Source organism: Arachis ipaensis, chromosome B6 (genome assembly GCF_059453495.1).
Source record: "Arachis ipaensis isolate K30076 ecotype BB chromosome B6, ASM5945349v1, whole genome shotgun sequence".
In the NCBI taxonomy this organism is placed as follows: Eukaryota; Viridiplantae; Streptophyta; class Magnoliopsida; order Fabales; family Fabaceae; genus Arachis; species Arachis ipaensis.
In genome coordinates, this window is record NC_142441.1 from 66495633 (window position 1) to 66514461 (window position 18829).

An 18829-nucleotide genomic window follows, 5' to 3' on the forward strand; every position below is an offset into this window, starting at 1 on the left:
GCAGCTCGACTTACCCTACGTCGCAAGACATGCATATGATAATTATGTGCGCATATTATAATAGGTGCGATCATACCAGCACTAATGCACCGGATCCCATCAGAACTCCGCAGTTAAGCTTGCTTGGGCGAGAGTAGTACTAGGATGGGTGACCTCCTGGGAAGTCCTCGTGTTGCACCTCTTTTTTTTTTTTTTTTTTTTACGTCGTGCTTGCCCTCGTTCTTTAAACGGTGCTATCTTGAATAGTTTAGCTAAAGCGAGTCTCAATGACCTTATTTTAGGCAAGCTCGCACGGGCCCGCAGGGATTCGCAGCTCGACTTACCCTACGTCGCAAGACATGCATATGATAATTATGTGCGCATATTATAATAGGTGTGATCATACCAGCACTAATGCAACGGATCCCATCAGAACTCCGCAGTTAAGCGTGCTTGGGCGAGAGTAGTACTAGGATGGGTGACTTCCTGGGAAGTCCTCGTGTTGCACCTCTTTTTTTTTTTTTTTTTTTTTTTTTACGTCGTGCTTACCCTCGTTCTTTAAACGGCGCTATCTTGCACAGTTTTGTTAAAGCGAGTCTCAATGACCTGATTTTAGGCAAGCTCCCACGGGCCCCGCAGGGATTTGCAACTCGACTTACCCTACGTCGCGAGACATCCATATGATAATTATGTGCGCATTTTTTAATAGGTACGATCATACCAGCTATAATTCACCGGATCCCATCAGAACTCCGCAGTTAAACGTGCTTGGGCGAGAGTAGTACTAGGATGGGTGACCTCCTGGGAAGTCCTCGTGTTGCACCTATTTTTTTTTTTTTTTTTTTTTTTTTTTTTTACGTCGTGCTTACCCTCGTTCTTTAAACGGCGCTATCTTGCACAGTTTTGTTAAAGCGAGTCTCAATGACCTGATTTTAGGCAAGCTCCCACGGGCCCCGCAGGGATTTGCAACTCGACTTACCCTACGTCGCGAGACATGCATATGATAATTATGTGCGCATATTTTAATAGGTGCGATCATACCAGCACAAATGCACCGGATCCCATCAGAACTCCGCAGTTAAGCGTGCTTGGGCGAGAGTAGTACTAGGATGGGTGACCTCCTGGGAAGTCCTCGTGTTGCACCTCTTTTTTTTTTTTACGTCGTGCTTACCCTCGTTCTTTAAACGGCGCTATCTTGCACAGTTTAGTTAAAGCGAGTCTCAATGACCTGATTTTAGGCAAGCTCCCACGGGCCCCGCAGGGATTTGCAACTCGACTTACCCTACGTCGCGAGACATGCATATGATAATTATGTGCGCATATTTTAATAGGTGCGATCATAACAGCACTAATGCACCGGATCCCATCAGAACTCCGCAGTTAAGCGTGCTTGGGCGAGAGTAGTACTAGGATGGGTGACCTCCTGGGAAGTCCTCGTGTTGCACCTCTTTTTTTTTTTTTTCTTTTTTTTTTTTTTTTTTTTTTTACGTCGTGCTTACCCTCGTTCTTTAAACGGCGCTATCTTGCACAGTTTTGTTAAAGCGAGTCTCAATGACCTGATTTTAGGCAAGCTCCCACGGGCCCCGCAGGGATTTGCAACTCGACTTACCCTACGTCGCGAGACATGCATATGATAATTATGTGCGCATATTTTAATAGGTGCGATCATACCAGCACTAATTCACCAGATCCCATCAGAACTCCGCAGTTAAGCATGCTTGGGCGAGAGTAGTACTAGGATGGGTGACCTCCTGGGAAGTCCTCGTGTTGCACCTCTTTTTTTTTTTTTTTTTTTTTTTTTTTTTTTTTTACGTCGTGCTTACCCTCGTTCTTTAAACGGCGCTATCTTGCACAGTTTTGTTAAAGCGAGTCTCAATGACCTGATTCTAGGCAAGCTCCCACGGGCCCCGCAAGGATTTGCAACTCGACTTACCCTACGTCGCGAGACATGCATATGTTAATTATGTGCGCATATTTTAATAGGTGCGATCATACCAGCACTAATTCACCGGATCCCATCAGAACTCCGCAGTTAAACGTGCTTGGGCGAGAGTAGTACTAGGATGGGTGACCTCCTGGGAAGTCCTCGTGTTGCACCTCTTTTTTTTTTTTTTTTTTTTTTTTACGTCGTTCTTACCCTCGTTCTTTAAACGGCGCTATCTTGAATAGTTTAGCTAAAGCGAGTCTCAATGACCTCATTTTAGGCAAGCTCGCACGGGCCCCGCAGGGATTCGCAGCTCGACTTACCCTACGTCACAAGACATGCATATGACAATTATGTGCGCATATTATAATAGGTGCGATCATACCAGCACTAATGCACTGGATCCCATCAGAACTCCGCAGTTAAGCGTGCTTGGGCGAGAGTAGTACTAGGATGGGTGACCTCCTGGGAAGTCCTCGTGTTGCACCTCTTTTTTTTTTTTTTTTTTTTTTACGTCGTGCTTACCCTCGTTCTTTAAACGGCGCTATCTTGAATAGTTTAGCTAAAGCGAGTCTCAATGACCTCATTTTAGGCAAGCTCGCACGGGCCCCGCAGGGATTCGCAGCTCGACTTACCCTACGTCGCAAGACATGCATATGATAATTATGTGCGCATATTATAATAGGTGCGATCATACCAGCACTAATGCACCGGATCCCATCAGAACTCCGCAGTTAAGCGTGCTTGGGCGAGAGTAGTACTAGGATGGGTGACCTCCTGGGAAGTCCTCGTGTTGCACCTCTTTTTTTTTTTTTTACGTCGTGCTTACCCTCGTTCTTTAAACGGCGCTATCTTGCACAGTTTTGTTAAAGCGAGTCTCAATGACCTGATTTTAGGCAAGCTCCCACGGGCCCCGCAGGGATTTGCAACTCGACTTACCCTACGTCGCGAGACATGCATATGATAATTATGTGCGCATATTTTAATAGGTGCGATCATACCAGCACTAATGCACCGGATCCCATCAGAACTCCGCAGTTAAGCGTGCTTGGGCGAGAGTAGTATTAGGATGGGTGACCTCCTGGGAAGTCCTCGTGTTGCACCTCTTTTTTTTTTTTTTTTTTTTTACGTCGTGCTTACCCTCGTTCTTTAAACGGCGCTATCTTGCACAGTTTTGTTAAAGCGAGTCTCAATGACCTGATTTTAGGCAAGCTCCCACGGGCCCCGCAGGGATTTTCAACTCGACTTACCCTACGTCGCGAGACATGCATATGATAATTATGTGCGCATATTTTAATAGGTGCGATCATACCAGCACTAATGCACCGGATCCCATCAGAACTCCGCAGTTAAGCGTGCTTGGGCGAGAGTAGTACTAGGATGGGTGACCTCCTGGGAAGTCCTCGTGTTGCACCTCTTTTTTTTTTTTTTTTTTTTTTTACGTCGTGCTTACCCTCGTTCTTTAAACGGCGCTATCTTGCACAGTTTAGTTAAAGCGAGTCTCAATGACCTGATTTTAGGCAAGCTCCCACGGGCCCCGCAGGGATTTGCAACTCGACTTACCCTACGTCGCGAGACATGCATATGATAATTATGTGCGCATATTTTAATAGGTGCGATCATACCAGCACTAATGCACCGGATCCCATCAGAACTCCGCAGTTAAGCATGCTTGGGCGAGAGTAGTACTAGGATGGGTGACCTCCTTGGGCGAGAGTAGTACTAGGATGGGTGACCTCCTGGGAAGTCCTCGTGTTGCACCTCTTTTTTTTTTTTTTACGTCGTGCTTACCCTCGTTCTTTAAACGGCGCTATCTTGCACAGTTTTGTTAAAGCGAGTCTCAATGACCTGATTTTAGGCAAGCTCCCACGGGCCCCGCAGGGATTTGCAACTCGACTTACCCTACGTCGCGAGACATGCATATGATAATTATGTGCGCATATTTTAATAGGTGCGATCATACCAGCACTAATGCACCGGATCCCATCAGAACTCCGCAGTTAAGCGTGCTTGGGCGAGAGTAGTATTAGGATGGGTGACCTCCTGGGAAGTCCTCGTGTTGCACCTCTTTTTTTTTTTTTTTTTTTTTTACGTCGTGCTTACCCTCGTTCTTTAAACGGCGCTATCTTGCACAGTTTTGTTAAAGCGAGTCTCAATGACCTGATTTTAGGCAAGCTCCCACGGGCCCCGCAGGGATTTTCAACTCGACTTACCCTACGTCGCGAGACATGCATATGATAATTATGTGCGCATATTTTAATAGGTGCGATCATACCAGCACTAATGCACCGGATCCCATCAGAACTCCGCAGTTAAGCGTGCTTGGGCGAGAGTAGTACTAGGATGGGTGACCTCCTGGGAAGTCCTCGTGTTGCACCTCTTTTTTTTTTTTTTTTTTTTTTTACGTCGTGCTTACCCTCGTTCTTTAAACGGCGCTATCTTGCACAGTTTAGTTAAAGCGAGTCTCAATGACCTGATTTTAGGCAAGCTCCCACGGGCCCCGCAGGGATTTGCAACTCGACTTACCCTACGTCGCGAGACATGCATATGATAATTATGTGCGCATATTTTAATAGGTGCGATCATACCAGCACTAATGCACCGGATCCCATCAGAACTCCGCAGTTAAGCATGCTTGGGCGAGAGTAGTACTAGGATGGGTGACCTCCTTGGGCGAGAGTAGTACTAGGATGGGTGACCTCCTGGGAAGTCCTCGTGTTGCACCTCTTTTTTTTTTTTTTTTTTTTTTTTTTACGTCGTGCTTACCCTCGTTCTTTAAACGGCGCTATCTTGCACAGTTTTGTTAAAGCGAGTCTCAATGACCTGATTTTAGGCAAGCTCCCACGGGCCCCGCAGGGATTTGCAACTCGACTTACCCTACGTCGCGAGACATGCATATGATAATTATGTGCGCATATTTTAATAGGTGCGATCATACCAGCACTAATTCACCAGATCCCATCAGAACTCCGCAGTTAAGCGTGCTTGGGCGAGAGTAGTACTAGGATGGGTGACCTCCTGGGAAGTCCTCGTGTTGCACCTCTTTTTTTTTTTTTTTTTTTTTACGTCGTGCTTACCCTCGTTCTTTAAACGGTGCTATCTTGAATAGTTTAGCTAAAGCGAGTCTCAATGACCTCATTTTAGGCAAGCTCGCACGGGCCCCGCAGGGATTCGCAGCTCGACTTACCCTACGTCGCAAGACATGCATATGATAATTATGTGCGCATATTATAATAGGTGCGATCATACCCGCACTAATGCACCGGATCCCATCAGAACTCCGCAGTTAAGCGTGCTTGGGCGAGAGTAGTACTAGGATGGGTGACCTCCTGGGAAGTCCTCGTGTTGCACCTCTTTTTTTTTTTTTTTTTTTTTACGTCGTGCTTGCCCTCGTTCTTTAAACGGTGCTATCTTGAATAGTTTAGCTAAAGCGAGTCTCAATGACCTTATTTTAGGCAAGCTCGCACGGGCCCGCAGGGATTCGCAGCTCGACTTACCCTACGTCGCAAGACATGCATATGATAATTATGTGCGCATATTATAATAGGTGTGATCATACCAGCACTAATGCAACGGATCCCATCAGAACTCCGCAGTTAAGCGTGCTTGGGCGAGAGTAGTACTAGGATGGGTGACTTCCTAGGAAGTCCTCGTGTTGCACCTCTTTTTTTTTTTTTTTTTTTTTTTACGTCGTGCTTACCCTCGTTCTTTAAACGGCGCTATCTTGCACAGTTTTGTTAAAGCGAGTCTCAATGACCTGATTTTAGGCAAGCTCCCACGGGCCCCGCAGGGATTTGCAACTCGACTTACCCTACGTCGCGAGACATGCATATGATAATTATGTGCGCATATTTTAATAGGTGCGATCATACCAGCTATAATTCACCGGATCCCATCAGAACTCCGCAGTTAAACGTGCTTGGGCGAGAGTGGTACTAGGATGGGTGACCTCCTGGGAAGTCCTCGTGTTGCACCTATTTTTATTTTTATTTTTTTTTTTTTTTTTACGTCGTGCTTACCCTCGTTCTTTAAACGGCGCTATCTTGCACAGTTTTGTTAAAGCGAGTCTCAATGACCTGATTTTAGGCAAGCTCCCACGGGCCCCGCAGGGATTTGCAACTCGACTTACCCTACGTCGCGAGACATGCATATGATAATTATGTGCGCATATTTTAATAGGTGCGATCATACCAGCACTAATGCACCGGATCCCATCAGAACTCCGCAGTTAAGCGTGCTTGGGCGAGAGTAGTACTAGGATGGGTGACCTCCTGGGAAGTCCTCGTGTTGCACCTCATTTTTTTTTTTACGTCGTGCTTACCCTCGTTCTTTAAACGGCGCTATCTTGCACAGTTTAGTTAAAGCGAGTCTCAATGACCTGATTTTAGGCAAGCTCCCACGGGCCCCGCAGGGATTTGCAACTCGACTTACCCTACGTCGCGAGACATGCATATGATAATTATGTGCGCATATTTTAATAGGTGCGATCATAACAGCACTAATGCACCGGATCCCATCAGAACTCCGCAGTTAAGCGTGCTTGGGCGAGAGTAGTACTAGGATGGGTGACCTCCTGGGAAGTCCTCGTGTTGCACCTCTTTTTTTTTTTTTTTCTTTTTTTTTTTTTTTTTTTTTTTTTTTTTTACGTCGTGCTTACCCTCGTTCTTTAAACGGCGCTATCTTGCACAGTTTTGTTAAAGCGAGTCTCAATGACCTGATTTTAGGCAAGCTCCCACGGGCCCCACAGGGATTTGCAACTCGACTTACCTTACGTCGCGAGACATGCATATGATAATTATGTGCGCATATTTAAATAGGTGCGATCATACCAGCACTAATGCACCGGATCCCATCAGAACTCCGCAGTTAAGCGTGTTTGGGCGAGAGTAGTACTAGGATGGGTGACCTCCTGGGAAGTCCTCGTGTTGCACCTCTTTTTTTTTTTTTTTTTTTTTTACGTCGTGCTTACCCTCGTTCTTTAAACGGCGCTATCTTGCACAGTTTAGTTAAAGCGAGTCTCAATGACCTGATTTTAGGCAAGCTCCCACGGGCCCCGCAGGGATTTGCAACTCGACTTACCCTACGTCGCGAGACATGCATATGATAATTATGTGTGCATATTTTAATAGGTGCGATCATACCAGCACTAATGCACCGGATCCCATCAGAACTCCGCAGTTAAGCATGCTTGGGCGAGAGTAGTACTAGGATGGGTGACCTCCTTGGGCGAGAGTAGTACTAGGATGGGTGACCTCCTGGGAAGTCCTCGTGTTGCACCTCTTTTTTTTTTTTTTTTTTTTTTTTTTTTTTTTTTTTTTACGTCGTGCTTACCCTCGTTCTTTAAACGGCGCTATCTTGCACAGTTTTGTTAAAGCGAGTCTCAATGACCTGATTTTAGGCAAGCTCCCACGGGCCCCGCAGGGATTTGCAACTCGACTTACCCTACGTCGCGAGACATGCATATGATAATTATGTGCGCATATTTTAATAGGTGCGATCATACCAGCACTAATTCACCAGATCCCATCAGAACTCCGCAGTTAAGCGTGCTTGGGCGAGAGTAGTACTAGGATGGGTGACCTCCTGGGAAGTCCTCGTGTTGCACCTCTTTTTTTTTTTTTTTTTTTTACGTCGTGCTTACCCTCGTTCTTTAAACGGCGCTATCTTGAATAGTTTAGCTAAAGCGAGTCTCAATGACCTCATTTTAGGCAAGCTCGCACGGGCCCCGCAGGGATTCGCAGCTCGACTTACCCTACGTCACAAGACATGCATATGATAATTATGTGCGCATATTATAATAGGTGCGATCATACCAGCACTAATGCACTGGATCCCATCAGAACTCCGCAGTTAAGCGTGCTTGGGCGAGAGTAGTACTAGGATGGGTGACCTCCTGGGAAGTCCTCGTGTTGCACCTCTTTTTTTTTTTTTTTTTTTTTTTTACGTCGTGCTTACCCTCGTTCTTTAAACGGCGCTATCTTGCACAGTTTTGTTAAAGCGAGTCTCAATGACCTGATTTTAGGCAAGCTCCCACGGGCCCCGCAGGGATTTTCAACTCGACTTACCCTACGTCGCGAGACATGCATATGATAATTATGTGCGCATATTTAAATAGGTGCGATCATACCAGCACTAATGCACCGGATCCCATCAGAACTCCGCAGTTAAGCGTGCTTGGGCGAGAGTAGTACTAGGATGGGTGACCTCCTGGGAAGTCCTCGTGTTGCACCTCTTTTTTTTTTTTTTTTTTTTTTTACGTCGTGCTTACCCTCGTTCTTTAAACGGCGCTATCTTGCACAGTTTAGTTAAAGCGAGTCTCAATGACCTGATTTTAGGCAAGCTCCCACGGGCCCCGCAGGGATTTGCAACTCGACTTACCCTACGTCGCGAGACATGCATATGATAATTATGTGTGCATATTTTAATAGGTGCGATCATACCAGCACTAATGCACCGGATCCCATCAGAACTCCGCAGTTAAGCATGCTTGGGCGAGAGTAGTACTAGGATGGGTGACCTCCTTGGGCGAGAGTAGTACTAGGATGGGTGACCTCCTGGGAAGTCCTCGTGTTGCACCTCTTTTTTTTTTTTTTTTTTTTTTTTTTTTTTTTTTTTTTTTTACGTCGTGCTTACCCTCGTTCTTTAAACGGCGCTATCTTGCACAGTTTTGTTAAAGCGAGTCTCAATGACCTGATTTTAGGCAAGCTCCCACGGGCCCCGCAGGGATTTGCAACTCGACTTACCCTACGTCGCGAGACATGCATATGATAATTATGTGCGCATATTTTAATAGGTGCGATCATACCAGCACTAATTCACCAGATCCCATCAGAACTCCGCAGTTAAGCGTGCTTGGGCGAGAGTAGTACTAGGATGGGTGACCTCCTGGGAAGTCCTCGTGTTGCACCTCTTTTTTTTTTTTTTTTTTTTTTACGTCGTGCTTACCCTCGTTCTTTAAACGGCGCTATCTTGAATAGTTTAGCTAAAGCGAGTCTCAATGACCTCATTTTAGGCAAGCTCGCACGGGCCCCGCAGGGATTCGCAGCTCGACTTACCCTACGTCACAAGACATGCATATGATAATTATGTGCGCATATTATAATAGGTGCGATCATACCAGCACTAATGCACCGGATCCCATCAGAACTCCGCAGTTAAGCGTGCTTGGGCGAGAGTAGTACTAGGATGGGTGACCTCCTGGGAAGTCCTCGTGTTGCACCTCTTTTTTTTTTTTTTTTTTTTTACGTCGTGCTTACCCTCGTTCTTTAAACGGCGCTATCTTGAATAGTTTAGCTAAAGCGAGTCTCAATGACCTCATTTTAGGCAAGCTCGCACGGGCCCCGCAGGGATTCGCAGCTCGACTTACCCTACGTCGCAAGACATGCATATGATAATTATGTGCGCATATTATAATAGGTGCGATCATACCAGCACTAATGCACCGGATCCCATCAGAACTCCGCAGTTAAGCGTGCTTGGGCGAGAGTAGTACTAGGATGGGTGACCTCCTGGGAAGTCCTCGTGTTGCACCTCTTTTTTTTTTTTTTTTTTTACGTCGTGCTTGCCCTCGTTCTTTAAACGGTGCTATCTTGAATAGTTTAGCTAAAGCGAGTCTCAATGACCTTATTTTAGGCAAGCTCGCACGGGCCCGCAGGGATTCGCAGCTCGACTTACCCTACGTCGCAAGACATGCATATGATAATTATGTGCGCATATTATAATAGGTGTGATCATACCAGCACTAATGCAACGGATCCCATCAGAACTCCGCAGTTAAGCGTGCTTGGGCGAGAGTAGTACTAGGATGGGTGACTTCCTGGGAAGTCCTCGTGTTGCACCTCTTTTTTTTTTTTTTTTTTTTTTTTTACGTCGTGCTTACCCTCGTTCTTTAAACGGCGCTATCTTGCACAGTTTTGTTAAAGCGAGTCTCAATGACCTGATTTTAGGCAAGCTCCCACGGGCCCCGCAGGGATTTGCAACTCGACTTACCCTACGTCGCGAGACATGCATATGATAATTATGTGCGCATATTTTAATAGGTGCGATCATACCAGCTATAATTCACCGGATCCCATCAGAACTCCGCAGTTAAACGTGCTTGGGAAGTCCTCGTGTTGCACCTATTTTTTTTTTTTTTTTTTTTTTTTTTTTTTTTTTTACGTCGTGCTTACCCTCGTTCTTTAAACGGCGCTATCTTGCACAGTTTTGTTAAAGCGAGTCTCAATGACCTGATTTTAGGCAAGCTCCCACGGGCCCCGCAGGGATTTGCAACTCGACTTACCCTACGTCGCGAGACATGCATATGATAATTATGTGCGCATATTTTAATAGGTGCGATCATACCAGCACTAATGCACCGGATCCCATCAGAACTCCGCAGTTAAGCGTGCTTGGGCGAGAGTAGTACTAGGATGGGTGACCTCCTGGGAAGTCCTCGTGTTGCACCTCTTTTTTTTTTTTACGTCGTGCTTACCCTCGTTCTTTAAACGGCGCTATCTTGCACAGTTTAGTTAAAGCGAGTCTCAATGACCTGATTTTAGGCAAGCTCCCACGGGCCCCGCAGGGATTTGCAACTCGACTTACCCTACGTCGCGAGACATGCATATGATAATTATGTGCGCATATTTTAATAGGTGCGATCATAACAGCACTAATGCACCGGATCCCATCAGAACTCCGCAGTTAAGCGTGCTTGGGCGAGAGTAGTACTAGGATGGGTGACCTCCTGGGAAGTCCTCGTGTTGCACCTCTTTTTTTTTTTTTTCTTTTTTTTTTTTTTTTTTTTTTTACGTCGTGCTTACCCTCGTTCTTTAAACGGCGCTATCTTGCACAGTTTTGTTAAAGCGAGTCTCAATGACCTGATTTTAGGCAAGCTCCCACGGGCCCCGCAGGGATTTGCAACTCGACTTACCCTACGTCGCGAGACATGCATATGATAATTATGTGCGCATATTTTAATAGGTGCGATCATACCAGCACTAATTCACCAGATCCCATCAGAACTCCGCAGTTAAGCATGCTTGGGCGAGAGTAGTACTAGGATGGGTGACCTCCTGGGAAGTCCTCGTGTTGCACCTCTTTTTTTTTTTTTTTTTTTTTTTTTTTTTTTTTTTTTTTTTTTTTTTTTTACGTCGTGCTTACCCTCGTTCTTTAAACGGCGCTATCTTGCACAGTTTTGTTAAAGCGAGTCTCAATGACCTGATTCTAGGCAAGCTCCCACGGGCCCCGCAAGGATTTGCAACTCGACTTACCCTACGTCGCGAGACATGCATATGTTAATTATGTGCGCATATTTTAATAGGTGCGATCATACCAGCACTAATTCACCGGATCCCATCAGAACTCCGCAGTTAAACGTGCTTGGGCGAGAGTAGTACTAGGATGGGTGACCTCCTGGGAAGTCCTCGTGTTGCACCTCTTTTTTTTTTTTTTTTTTTTTTTTTACGTCGTTCTTACCCTCGTTCTTTAAACGGCGCTATCTTGAATAGTTTAGCTAAAGCGAGTCTCAATGACCTCATTTTAGGCAAGCTCGCACGGGCCCCGCAGGGATTCGCAGCTCGACTTACCCTACGTCACAAGACATGCATATGATAATTATGTGCGCATATTATAATAGGTGCGATCATACCAGCACTAATGCACTGGATCCCATCAGAACTCCGCAGTTAAGCGTGCTTGGGCGAGAGTAGTACTAGGATGGGTGACCTCCTGGGAAGTCCTCGTGTTGCACCTCTTTTTTTTTTTTTTTTTTTTTACGTCGTGCTTACCCTCGTTCTTTAAACGGCGCTATCTTGAATAGTTTAGCTAAAGCGAGTCTCAATGACCTCATTTTAGGCAAGCTCGCACGGGCCCCGCATGGATTCGCAGCTCGACTTACCCTACGTCGCAAGACATGCATATGATAATTATGTGCGCATATTATAATAGGTGCGATCATACCAGCACTAATGCACCGGATCCCATCAGAACTCCGCAGTTAAGCGTGCTTGGGCGAGAGTAGTACTAGGATGGGTGACCTCCTGGGAAGTCCTCGTGTTGCACCTCTTTTTTTTTTTTTACGTCGTGCTTACCCTCGTTCTTTAAACGGCGCTATCTTGCACAGTTTTGTTAAAGCGAGTCTCAATGACCTGATTTTAGGCAAGCTCCCACGGGCCCCGCAGGGATTTGCAACTCGACTTACCCTACGTCGCGAGACATGCATATGATAATTATGTGCGCATATTTTAATAGGTGCGATCATACCAGCACTAATGCACCGGATCCCATCAGAACTCCGCAGTTAAGCGTGCTTGGGCGAGAGTAGTACTAGGATGGGTGACCTCCTGGGAAGTCCTCGTGTTGCACCTCTTTTTTTTTTTTTTTTTTTTTTTACGTCGTGCTTACCCTCGTTCTTTAAACGGCGCTATCTTGCACAGTTTTGTTAAAGCGAGTCTCAATGACCTGATTTTAGGCAAGCTCCCACGGGCCCCGCAGGGATTTTCAACTCGACTTACCCTACGTCGCGAGACATGCATATGATAATTATGTGCGCATATTTTAATAGGTGCGATCATACCAGCACTAATGCACCGGATCCCATCAGAACTCCGCAGTTAAGCGTGCTTGGGCGAGAGTAGTACTAGGATGGGTGACCTCCTGGGAAGTCCTCGTGTTGCACCTCTTTTTTTTTTTTTTTTTTTTTTTTACGTCGTGCTTACCCTCGTTCTTTAAACGGCGCTATCTTGCACAGTTTAGTTAAAGCGAGTCTCAATGACCTGATTTTAGGCAAGCTCCCACGGGCCCCGCAGGGATTTGCAACTCGACTTACCCTACGTCGCGAGACATGCATATGATAATTATGTGCGCATATTTTAATAGGTGCGATCATACCAGCACTAATGCACCGGATCCCATCAGAACTCCGCAGTTAAGCATGCTTGGGCGAGAGTAGTACTAGGATGGGTGACCTCCTTGGGCGAGAGTAGTACTAGGATGGGTGACCTCCTGGGAAGTCCTCGTGTTGCACCTCTTTTTTTTTTTTTTTTTTTTTTTTTTTTTTTTTTTTTTTTTACGTCGTGCTTACCCTCGTTCTTTAAACGGCGCTATCTTGCACAGTTTTGTTAAAGCGAGTCTCAATGACCTGATTTTAGGCAAGCTCCCACGGGCCCCGCAGGGATTTGCAACTCGACTTACCCTACGTCGCGAGACATGCATATGATAATTATGTGCGCATATTTTAATAGGTGCGATCATACCAGCACTAATTCACCAGATCCCATCAGAACTCCGCAGTTAAGCGTGCTTGGGCGAGAGTAGTACTAGGATGGGTGACCTCCTGGGAAGTCCTCGTGTTGCACCTCTTTTTTTTTTTTTTTTTTTTTACGTCGTGCTTACCCTCGTTCTTTAAACGGCGCTATCTTGAATAGTTTAGCTAAAGCGAGTCTCAATGACCTCATTTTAGGCAAGCTCGCACGGGCCCCGCAGGGATTCGCAGCTCGACTTACCCTACGTCACAAGACATGCATATGATAATTATGTGCGCATATTATAATAGGTGCGATCATACCAGCACTAATGCACCGGATCCCATCAGAACTCCGCAGTTAAGCGTGCTTGGGCGAGAGTAGTACTAGGATGGGTGACCTCCTGGGAAGTCCTCGTGTTGCACCTCTTTTTTTTTTTTTTTTTTTTACGTCGTGCTTACCCTCGTTCTTTAAACGGCGCTATCTTGAATAGTTTAGCTAAAGCGAGTCTCAATGACCTCATTTTAGGCAAGCTCGCACGGGCCCCGCAGGGATTCGCAGCTCGACTTACCCTACGTCGCAAGACATGCATATGATAATTATGTGCGCATATTATAATAGGTGCGATCATACCCGCACTAATGCACCGGATCCCATCAGAACTCCGCAGTTAAGCGTGCTTGGGCGAGAGTAGTACTAGGATGGGTGACCTCCTGGGAAGTCCTCGTGTTGCACCTCTTTTTTTTTTTTTTTTTTTTTTACGTCGTGCTTGCCCTCGTTCTTTAAACGGTGCTATCTTGAATAGTTTAGCTAAAGCGAGTCTCAATGACCTTATTTTAGGCAAGCTCGCACGGGCCCGCAGGGATTCGCAGCTCGACTTACCCTACGTCGCAAGACATGCATATGATAATTATGTGCGCATATTATAATAGGTGTGATCATACCAGCACTAATGCAACGGATCCCATCAGAACTCCGCAGTTAAGCGTGCTTGGGCGAGAGTAGTACTAGGATGGGTGACTTCCTGGGAAGTCCTCGTGTTGCACTTCTTTTTTTTTTTTTTTTTTTTTTTACGTCGTGCTTACCCTCGTTCTTTAAACGGCGCTATCTTGCACAGTTTTGTTAAAGCGAGTCTCAATGACCTGATTTTAGGCAAGCTCCCACGGGCCCCGCAGGGATTTGCAACTCGACTTACCCTACGTCGCGAGACATGCATATGATAATTATGTGCGCATATTTTAATAGGTGCGATCATACCAGCTATAATTCACCGGATCCCATCAGAACTCCGCAGTTAAACGTGCTTGGGCGAGAGTAGTATTAGGATGGGTGACCTCCTGGGAAGTCCTCGTGTTGCACCTATTTTTTTTTTTTTTTTTTTTTTTTTTTTTTTTTTACGTCGTGCTTACCCTCGTTCTTTAAACGGCGCTATCTTGCACAGTTTTGTTAAAGCGAGTCTCAATGACCTGATTTTAGGCAAGCTCCCACGGGCCCCGCAGGGATTTGCAACTCGACTTACCCTACGTCGCGAGACATGCATATGATAATTATGTGCGCATATTTTAATAGGTGCGATCATACCAGCACTAATGCACCGGATCCCATCAGAACTCCGCAGTTAAGCGTGCTTGGGCGAGAGTAGTACTAGGATGGGTGACCTCCTGGGAAGTCCTCGTGTTGCACCTCTTTTTTTTTTTTACGTCGTGCTTACCCTCGTTCTTTAAACGGCGCTATCTTGCACAGTTTTGTTAAAGCGAGTCTCAATGACCTGATTTTAGGCAAGCTCCCACGGGCCCCGCAGGGATTTGCAACTCGACTTACCCTACGTCGCGAGACATGCATATGATAATTATGTGCGCATATTTTAATAGGTGCGATCATAACTGCACTAATGCACCGGATCCCATCAGAACTCCGCAGTTAAGCGTGCTTGGGCGAGAGTAGTACTAGGATGGGTGACCTCCTGGGAAGTCCTCGTGTTGCACCTCTTTTTTTTTTTTTTTTTTTTTTTTTTTTTTTTTTTTTTTTTTTTTTTTTTTTTTTTTTTTTTTTTTTACGTCGTGCTTACCCTCGTTCTTTAAACGGCGCTATCTTGCACAGTTTTGTTAAAGCGAGTCTCAATGACCTGATTTTAGGCAAGCTCCCACGGGCCCCGCAGGGATTTGCAACTCGACTTACCCTACGTCGCGAGACATGCATATGTTAATTATGTGCGCATATTTTAATAGGTGCGATCATACCAGCACTAATTCACCGGATCCCATCAGAACTCCGCAGTTAAGCATGCTTGGGCGAGAGTAGTACTAGGATGGGTGACCTCCTGGGAAGTCCTCGTGTTGCACCTCTTTTTTTTTTTTTTTTTTTTTTTTTTTTTTTTTTTTTTTTTTTTTTTTTACGTCGTGCTTACCCTCGTTCTTTAAACGGCGCTATCTTGCACAGTTTTGTTAAAGCGAGTCTCAATGACCTGATTCTAGGCAAGCTCCCACGGGCCCCGCAAGGATTTGCAACTCGACTTACCCTACGTCGCGAGACATGCATATGTTAATTATGTGCGCATATTTTAATAGGTGCGATCATACCAGCACTAATTCACCGGATCCCATCAGAACTCCGCAGTTAAACGTGCTTGGGCGAGAGTAGTACTAGGATGGGTGACCTCCTGGGAAGTCCTCGTGTTGCACCTCTTTTTTTTTTTTTTTTTTTTTTTTACGTCGTTCTTACCCTCGTTCTTTAAACGGCGCTATCTTGAATAGTTTAGCTAAAGCGAGTCTCAATGACCTCATTTTAGGCAAGCTCGCACGGGCCCCGCAGGGATTCGCAGCTCGACTTACCCTACGTCGCAAGACATGCATATGATAATTATGTGCGCATATTATAATAGGTGTGATCATACCAGCACTAATGCACCGGATCCCATCAGAACTCCGCAGTTAAGCGTGCTTGGGCGAGAGTAGTACTAGGATGGGTGACCTCCTGGGAAGTCCTCGTGTTGCACCTCTTTTTTTTTTTTTTTTTTTTTTTTTTACGTCGTGCTTACCCTCGTTCTTTAAACGGCGCTATCTTGAATAGTTTAGCTAAAGCGAGTCTCAATGACCTCATTTTAGGCAAGCTCGCACGGGCCCCGCAGGGATTCGCAGCTCGACTTACCCTACGTCGCAAGACATGCATATGATAATTATGTGCGCATATTATAATAGGTGCGATCATACCAGCACTAATGCACCGGATCCCATCAGAACTCCGCAGTTAAGCGTGCTTGGGCGAGAGTAGTACTAGGATGGGTGACCTCCTGGGAAGTCCTCGTGTTGCACCTCTTTTTTTTTTTTTTTTTTTTTACGTCGTGCTTGCCCTCGTTCTTTAAACGGTGCTATCTTGAATAGTTTAGCTAAAGCGAGTCTCAATGACCTTATTTTAGGCAAGCTCGCACGGGCCCGCAGGGATTCGCAGCTCGACTTACCCTACGTCGCAAGACATGCATATGATAATTATGTGCGCATATTATAATAGGTGTGATCATACCAGCACTAATGCAACGGATCCCATCAGAACTCCGCAGTTAAGCGTGCTTGGGCGAGAGTAGTACTAGGATGGGTGACTTCCTGGGAAGTCCTCGTGTTGCACCTCTTTTTTTTTTTTTTTTTTTTTTTTTACGTCGTGCTTACCCTCGTTCTTTAAACGGCGCTATCTTGCACAGTTTTGTTAAAGCGAGTCTCAATGACCTGATTTTAGGCAAGCTCCCACGGGCCCCGCAGGGATTTGCAACTCGACTTACCCTACGTCGCGAGACATGCATATGATAATTATGTGCGCATATTTTAATAGGTGCGATCATACCAGCACTAATGCACCGGATCCCATCAGAACTCCGCAGTTAAGCGTGCTTGGGCGAGAGTAGTACTAGGATGGGTGACCTCCTGGGAAGTCCTCGTGTTGCACCTCTTTTTTTTTTTTTTTTTTTTACGTCGTGCTTACCCTCGTTCTTTAAACGGCGCTATCTTGAATAGTTTAGCTAAAGCGAGTCTCAATGACCTCATTTTAGGCAAGCTCGCACGGGCCCCGCAGGGATTCGCAGCTCGACTTACCCTACGTCGCAAGACATGCATATGATAATTATGTGCGCATATTATAATAGGTGCGATCATACCAGCACTAATGCACCGGATCCCATCAGAACTCCGCAGTTAAGCGTGCTTGGGCGAGAGTAGTACTAGGATGGGTGACCTCCTGAGAAGTCCTCGTGTTGCACCTCTTTTTTTTTTTTTTTTTTTTTTTTTTACGTCGTGCTTGCCCTCGTTCTTTAAACGGTGCTATCTTGAATAGTTTAGCTAAAGCGAGTCTCAATGACCTTATTTTAGGCAAGCTCGCACGGGCCCGCAGGGATTCGCAGCTCGACTTACCCTACGTCGCAAGACATGCATATGATAATTATGTGCGCATATTATAATAGGTGTGATCATACCAGCACTAATGCAACGGATCCCATCAGAACTCCGCAGTTAAGCGTGCTTGGGCGAGAGTAGTACTAGGATGGGTGACTTCCTGGGAAGTCCTCGTGTTGCACCTCTTTTTTTTTTTTTTTTTTTTTTTTTTTACGTCGTGCTTACCCTCGTTCTTTAAACGGCGCTATCTTGCACAGTTTTGTTAAAGCGAGTCTCAATGACCTGATTTTAGGCAAGCTCCCACGGGCCCCGCAGGGATTTGCAACTCGACTTACCCTACGTCGCGAGACATGCATATGATAATTATGTGCGCATATTTTAATAGGTGCGATCATAACTGCACTAATGCACCGGATCCCATCAGAACTCCGCAGTTAAGCGTGCTTGGGCGAGAGTAGTACTAGGATGGGTGACCTCCTGGGAAGTCCTCGTGTTGCACCTCTTTTTTTTTTTTTTTTTTTTTTTTTTTTTTACGTCGTGCTTACCCTCGTTCTTTAAACGGTGCTATCTTGAATAGTTTAGCTAAAGCGAGTCTCAATGACCTTATTTTAGGCAAGCTCGCACGGGCCCGCAGGGATTCGCAGCTCGACTTACCCTACGTCGCAAGACATGCATATGATAATTATGTGCGCATATTATAATAGGTGTGATCATACCAGCACTAATGCAACGGATCCCATCAGAACTCCGCAGTTAAGCGTGCTTGGGCGAGAGTAGTACTAGGATGGGTGACTTCCTGGGAAGTCCTCGTGTTGCACCTCTTTTTTTTTTTTTTTTTTTTTTTTACGTCGTGCTTACCCTCGTTCTTTAAACGGCGCTATCTTGCACAGTTTTGTTAAAGCGAGTCTCAATGACCTGATTTTAGGCAAGCTCCCACGGGCCCCGCAGGGATTTGCAACTCGACTTACCCTACGTCGCGAGACATGCATATGATAATTATGTGCGCATATTTTAATAGGTGCGATCATACCAGCACTAATGCACCGGATCCCATCAGAACTCCGCAGTTAAGCGTGCTTGGGCGAGAGTAGTACTAGGATGGGTGACCTCCTGGGAAGTCCTCGTGTTGCACCTCTTTTTTTTTTTTTTTTTTTTTTTTTTTTTTTTTTTTTTTTTTTTTTTTTTTTTTTTTACGTCGTGCTTACCCTCGTTCTTTAAACGGCGCTCTCTTGCACAGTTTTGTTAAAGCGAGTCTCAATGACCTGATTCTAGGCAAGCTCCCACGGGCCCCGCAAGGATTTGCAACTCGACTTACCCTACGTCGC

General features: G+C 45.7%; 50 non-coding genes and 8 pseudogenes across 50 annotated transcripts; all 58 read left to right on the forward strand.

Annotated features, from left to right (window-relative positions):
• The first annotated feature begins 62 nt into the window (after positions 1 to 62).
• Positions 63 to 181, forward strand: LOC148559294 (5S ribosomal RNA). The gene has a single exon (XR_015889875.1). It is a non-coding gene; the product is annotated as a 5S ribosomal RNA (ribosomal RNA).
• Positions 182 to 371: 190 nt separating this feature from the next.
• LOC148559295 (5S ribosomal RNA) lies at positions 372 to 490 on the forward strand. The gene has a single exon (XR_015891026.1). It is a non-coding gene; the product is annotated as a 5S ribosomal RNA (ribosomal RNA).
• A 196-nt stretch (positions 491 to 686) lies between these two features.
• On the forward strand, positions 687 to 805 carry LOC148559296 (5S ribosomal RNA; annotated as a pseudogene).
• A 201-nt stretch (positions 806 to 1006) lies between these two features.
• LOC148559297 (5S ribosomal RNA) lies at positions 1007 to 1125 on the forward strand. The gene has a single exon (XR_015888838.1). It is a non-coding gene; the product is annotated as a 5S ribosomal RNA (ribosomal RNA).
• Positions 1126 to 1308: 183 nt separating this feature from the next.
• On the forward strand, positions 1309 to 1427 carry LOC148559298 (5S ribosomal RNA). The gene has a single exon (XR_015890225.1). It is a non-coding gene; the product is annotated as a 5S ribosomal RNA (ribosomal RNA).
• Positions 1428 to 1636: 209 nt separating this feature from the next.
• LOC148559299 (5S ribosomal RNA) lies at positions 1637 to 1755 on the forward strand. The gene has a single exon (XR_015891227.1). It is a non-coding gene; the product is annotated as a 5S ribosomal RNA (ribosomal RNA).
• A 205-nt stretch (positions 1756 to 1960) lies between these two features.
• LOC148559300 (5S ribosomal RNA) lies at positions 1961 to 2079 on the forward strand. The gene has a single exon (XR_015889548.1). It is a non-coding gene; the product is annotated as a 5S ribosomal RNA (ribosomal RNA).
• Positions 2080 to 2274: 195 nt separating this feature from the next.
• LOC148559301 (5S ribosomal RNA) lies at positions 2275 to 2393 on the forward strand. Its single transcript, XR_015889455.1, has one exon. It is a non-coding gene; the product is annotated as a 5S ribosomal RNA (ribosomal RNA).
• A 193-nt stretch (positions 2394 to 2586) lies between these two features.
• LOC148559302 (5S ribosomal RNA) lies at positions 2587 to 2705 on the forward strand. Its single transcript, XR_015887306.1, has one exon. It is a non-coding gene; the product is annotated as a 5S ribosomal RNA (ribosomal RNA).
• A 185-nt stretch (positions 2706 to 2890) lies between these two features.
• LOC148559303 (5S ribosomal RNA) lies at positions 2891 to 3009 on the forward strand. The gene has a single exon (XR_015889425.1). It is a non-coding gene; the product is annotated as a 5S ribosomal RNA (ribosomal RNA).
• A 192-nt stretch (positions 3010 to 3201) lies between these two features.
• On the forward strand, positions 3202 to 3320 carry LOC148559304 (5S ribosomal RNA). The gene has a single exon (XR_015887318.1). It is a non-coding gene; the product is annotated as a 5S ribosomal RNA (ribosomal RNA).
• Positions 3321 to 3514: 194 nt separating this feature from the next.
• LOC148559305 (5S ribosomal RNA) lies at positions 3515 to 3667 on the forward strand (annotated as a pseudogene).
• A 185-nt stretch (positions 3668 to 3852) lies between these two features.
• Positions 3853 to 3971, forward strand: LOC148559306 (5S ribosomal RNA). Its single transcript, XR_015889426.1, has one exon. It is a non-coding gene; the product is annotated as a 5S ribosomal RNA (ribosomal RNA).
• A 193-nt stretch (positions 3972 to 4164) lies between these two features.
• On the forward strand, positions 4165 to 4283 carry LOC148559307 (5S ribosomal RNA). Its single transcript, XR_015887329.1, has one exon. It is a non-coding gene; the product is annotated as a 5S ribosomal RNA (ribosomal RNA).
• Positions 4284 to 4477: 194 nt separating this feature from the next.
• Positions 4478 to 4630, forward strand: LOC148559308 (5S ribosomal RNA; annotated as a pseudogene).
• Positions 4631 to 4827: 197 nt separating this feature from the next.
• LOC148559309 (5S ribosomal RNA) lies at positions 4828 to 4946 on the forward strand. Its single transcript, XR_015890433.1, has one exon. It is a non-coding gene; the product is annotated as a 5S ribosomal RNA (ribosomal RNA).
• Positions 4947 to 5138: 192 nt separating this feature from the next.
• LOC148559310 (5S ribosomal RNA) lies at positions 5139 to 5257 on the forward strand. The gene has a single exon (XR_015888878.1). It is a non-coding gene; the product is annotated as a 5S ribosomal RNA (ribosomal RNA).
• A 191-nt stretch (positions 5258 to 5448) lies between these two features.
• On the forward strand, positions 5449 to 5567 carry LOC148559311 (5S ribosomal RNA). The gene has a single exon (XR_015891606.1). It is a non-coding gene; the product is annotated as a 5S ribosomal RNA (ribosomal RNA).
• Positions 5568 to 5761: 194 nt separating this feature from the next.
• Positions 5762 to 5880, forward strand: LOC148559312 (5S ribosomal RNA; annotated as a pseudogene).
• Positions 5881 to 6080: 200 nt separating this feature from the next.
• On the forward strand, positions 6081 to 6199 carry LOC148559313 (5S ribosomal RNA). Its single transcript, XR_015887341.1, has one exon. It is a non-coding gene; the product is annotated as a 5S ribosomal RNA (ribosomal RNA).
• A 183-nt stretch (positions 6200 to 6382) lies between these two features.
• LOC148559314 (5S ribosomal RNA) lies at positions 6383 to 6501 on the forward strand. The gene has a single exon (XR_015890226.1). It is a non-coding gene; the product is annotated as a 5S ribosomal RNA (ribosomal RNA).
• Positions 6502 to 6718: 217 nt separating this feature from the next.
• LOC148559315 (5S ribosomal RNA) lies at positions 6719 to 6837 on the forward strand. The gene has a single exon (XR_015889244.1). It is a non-coding gene; the product is annotated as a 5S ribosomal RNA (ribosomal RNA).
• Positions 6838 to 7030: 193 nt separating this feature from the next.
• Positions 7031 to 7183, forward strand: LOC148559316 (5S ribosomal RNA; annotated as a pseudogene).
• A 209-nt stretch (positions 7184 to 7392) lies between these two features.
• On the forward strand, positions 7393 to 7511 carry LOC148559317 (5S ribosomal RNA). The gene has a single exon (XR_015890434.1). It is a non-coding gene; the product is annotated as a 5S ribosomal RNA (ribosomal RNA).
• Positions 7512 to 7702: 191 nt separating this feature from the next.
• Positions 7703 to 7821, forward strand: LOC148559318 (5S ribosomal RNA). The gene has a single exon (XR_015889456.1). It is a non-coding gene; the product is annotated as a 5S ribosomal RNA (ribosomal RNA).
• A 195-nt stretch (positions 7822 to 8016) lies between these two features.
• On the forward strand, positions 8017 to 8135 carry LOC148559319 (5S ribosomal RNA). The gene has a single exon (XR_015887352.1). It is a non-coding gene; the product is annotated as a 5S ribosomal RNA (ribosomal RNA).
• Positions 8136 to 8329: 194 nt separating this feature from the next.
• Positions 8330 to 8482, forward strand: LOC148559320 (5S ribosomal RNA; annotated as a pseudogene).
• Positions 8483 to 8694: 212 nt separating this feature from the next.
• Positions 8695 to 8813, forward strand: LOC148559321 (5S ribosomal RNA). The gene has a single exon (XR_015890435.1). It is a non-coding gene; the product is annotated as a 5S ribosomal RNA (ribosomal RNA).
• A 193-nt stretch (positions 8814 to 9006) lies between these two features.
• On the forward strand, positions 9007 to 9125 carry LOC148559322 (5S ribosomal RNA). Its single transcript, XR_015887363.1, has one exon. It is a non-coding gene; the product is annotated as a 5S ribosomal RNA (ribosomal RNA).
• A 192-nt stretch (positions 9126 to 9317) lies between these two features.
• LOC148559323 (5S ribosomal RNA) lies at positions 9318 to 9436 on the forward strand. The gene has a single exon (XR_015887374.1). It is a non-coding gene; the product is annotated as a 5S ribosomal RNA (ribosomal RNA).
• Positions 9437 to 9625: 189 nt separating this feature from the next.
• Positions 9626 to 9744, forward strand: LOC148559324 (5S ribosomal RNA). The gene has a single exon (XR_015891027.1). It is a non-coding gene; the product is annotated as a 5S ribosomal RNA (ribosomal RNA).
• Positions 9745 to 10232: 488 nt separating this feature from the next.
• Positions 10233 to 10351, forward strand: LOC148559325 (5S ribosomal RNA). Its single transcript, XR_015887385.1, has one exon. It is a non-coding gene; the product is annotated as a 5S ribosomal RNA (ribosomal RNA).
• Positions 10352 to 10534: 183 nt separating this feature from the next.
• LOC148559326 (5S ribosomal RNA) lies at positions 10535 to 10653 on the forward strand. The gene has a single exon (XR_015890227.1). It is a non-coding gene; the product is annotated as a 5S ribosomal RNA (ribosomal RNA).
• A 209-nt stretch (positions 10654 to 10862) lies between these two features.
• LOC148559327 (5S ribosomal RNA) lies at positions 10863 to 10981 on the forward strand. Its single transcript, XR_015891228.1, has one exon. It is a non-coding gene; the product is annotated as a 5S ribosomal RNA (ribosomal RNA).
• Positions 10982 to 11202: 221 nt separating this feature from the next.
• Positions 11203 to 11321, forward strand: LOC148559328 (5S ribosomal RNA). The gene has a single exon (XR_015889549.1). It is a non-coding gene; the product is annotated as a 5S ribosomal RNA (ribosomal RNA).
• Positions 11322 to 11517: 196 nt separating this feature from the next.
• Positions 11518 to 11636, forward strand: LOC148559329 (5S ribosomal RNA). The gene has a single exon (XR_015889457.1). It is a non-coding gene; the product is annotated as a 5S ribosomal RNA (ribosomal RNA).
• A 192-nt stretch (positions 11637 to 11828) lies between these two features.
• LOC148559330 (5S ribosomal RNA) lies at positions 11829 to 11947 on the forward strand. Its single transcript, XR_015887397.1, has one exon. It is a non-coding gene; the product is annotated as a 5S ribosomal RNA (ribosomal RNA).
• Positions 11948 to 12131: 184 nt separating this feature from the next.
• LOC148559331 (5S ribosomal RNA) lies at positions 12132 to 12250 on the forward strand. The gene has a single exon (XR_015887408.1). It is a non-coding gene; the product is annotated as a 5S ribosomal RNA (ribosomal RNA).
• Positions 12251 to 12444: 194 nt separating this feature from the next.
• LOC148559332 (5S ribosomal RNA) lies at positions 12445 to 12563 on the forward strand. Its single transcript, XR_015887419.1, has one exon. It is a non-coding gene; the product is annotated as a 5S ribosomal RNA (ribosomal RNA).
• Positions 12564 to 12758: 195 nt separating this feature from the next.
• On the forward strand, positions 12759 to 12911 carry LOC148559333 (5S ribosomal RNA; annotated as a pseudogene).
• Positions 12912 to 13123: 212 nt separating this feature from the next.
• On the forward strand, positions 13124 to 13242 carry LOC148559334 (5S ribosomal RNA). The gene has a single exon (XR_015890436.1). It is a non-coding gene; the product is annotated as a 5S ribosomal RNA (ribosomal RNA).
• A 192-nt stretch (positions 13243 to 13434) lies between these two features.
• Positions 13435 to 13553, forward strand: LOC148559335 (5S ribosomal RNA). Its single transcript, XR_015887430.1, has one exon. It is a non-coding gene; the product is annotated as a 5S ribosomal RNA (ribosomal RNA).
• Positions 13554 to 13744: 191 nt separating this feature from the next.
• LOC148559336 (5S ribosomal RNA) lies at positions 13745 to 13863 on the forward strand. Its single transcript, XR_015888879.1, has one exon. It is a non-coding gene; the product is annotated as a 5S ribosomal RNA (ribosomal RNA).
• Positions 13864 to 14055: 192 nt separating this feature from the next.
• Positions 14056 to 14174, forward strand: LOC148559337 (5S ribosomal RNA). The gene has a single exon (XR_015891214.1). It is a non-coding gene; the product is annotated as a 5S ribosomal RNA (ribosomal RNA).
• A 194-nt stretch (positions 14175 to 14368) lies between these two features.
• LOC148559338 (5S ribosomal RNA) lies at positions 14369 to 14487 on the forward strand (annotated as a pseudogene).
• Positions 14488 to 14692: 205 nt separating this feature from the next.
• Positions 14693 to 14811, forward strand: LOC148559339 (5S ribosomal RNA). Its single transcript, XR_015887441.1, has one exon. It is a non-coding gene; the product is annotated as a 5S ribosomal RNA (ribosomal RNA).
• A 183-nt stretch (positions 14812 to 14994) lies between these two features.
• Positions 14995 to 15113, forward strand: LOC148559340 (5S ribosomal RNA). Its single transcript, XR_015890523.1, has one exon. It is a non-coding gene; the product is annotated as a 5S ribosomal RNA (ribosomal RNA).
• Positions 15114 to 15351: 238 nt separating this feature from the next.
• Positions 15352 to 15470, forward strand: LOC148559341 (5S ribosomal RNA). The gene has a single exon (XR_015890408.1). It is a non-coding gene; the product is annotated as a 5S ribosomal RNA (ribosomal RNA).
• Positions 15471 to 15690: 220 nt separating this feature from the next.
• Positions 15691 to 15809, forward strand: LOC148559342 (5S ribosomal RNA). Its single transcript, XR_015889550.1, has one exon. It is a non-coding gene; the product is annotated as a 5S ribosomal RNA (ribosomal RNA).
• Positions 15810 to 16004: 195 nt separating this feature from the next.
• On the forward strand, positions 16005 to 16123 carry LOC148559343 (5S ribosomal RNA). Its single transcript, XR_015888805.1, has one exon. It is a non-coding gene; the product is annotated as a 5S ribosomal RNA (ribosomal RNA).
• Positions 16124 to 16320: 197 nt separating this feature from the next.
• Positions 16321 to 16439, forward strand: LOC148559344 (5S ribosomal RNA). The gene has a single exon (XR_015887453.1). It is a non-coding gene; the product is annotated as a 5S ribosomal RNA (ribosomal RNA).
• A 191-nt stretch (positions 16440 to 16630) lies between these two features.
• Positions 16631 to 16749, forward strand: LOC148559345 (5S ribosomal RNA). The gene has a single exon (XR_015891028.1). It is a non-coding gene; the product is annotated as a 5S ribosomal RNA (ribosomal RNA).
• A 196-nt stretch (positions 16750 to 16945) lies between these two features.
• LOC148559346 (5S ribosomal RNA) lies at positions 16946 to 17064 on the forward strand. Its single transcript, XR_015887464.1, has one exon. It is a non-coding gene; the product is annotated as a 5S ribosomal RNA (ribosomal RNA).
• A 191-nt stretch (positions 17065 to 17255) lies between these two features.
• LOC148559347 (5S ribosomal RNA) lies at positions 17256 to 17374 on the forward strand. The gene has a single exon (XR_015888721.1). It is a non-coding gene; the product is annotated as a 5S ribosomal RNA (ribosomal RNA).
• A 196-nt stretch (positions 17375 to 17570) lies between these two features.
• Positions 17571 to 17689, forward strand: LOC148559348 (5S ribosomal RNA). Its single transcript, XR_015891029.1, has one exon. It is a non-coding gene; the product is annotated as a 5S ribosomal RNA (ribosomal RNA).
• Positions 17690 to 17887: 198 nt separating this feature from the next.
• On the forward strand, positions 17888 to 18006 carry LOC148559349 (5S ribosomal RNA). Its single transcript, XR_015890524.1, has one exon. It is a non-coding gene; the product is annotated as a 5S ribosomal RNA (ribosomal RNA).
• Positions 18007 to 18206: 200 nt separating this feature from the next.
• Positions 18207 to 18325, forward strand: LOC148559350 (5S ribosomal RNA). The gene has a single exon (XR_015891031.1). It is a non-coding gene; the product is annotated as a 5S ribosomal RNA (ribosomal RNA).
• A 195-nt stretch (positions 18326 to 18520) lies between these two features.
• On the forward strand, positions 18521 to 18639 carry LOC148559351 (5S ribosomal RNA). The gene has a single exon (XR_015887475.1). It is a non-coding gene; the product is annotated as a 5S ribosomal RNA (ribosomal RNA).
• The last annotated feature ends 190 nt before the right edge of the window (positions 18640 to 18829 follow it).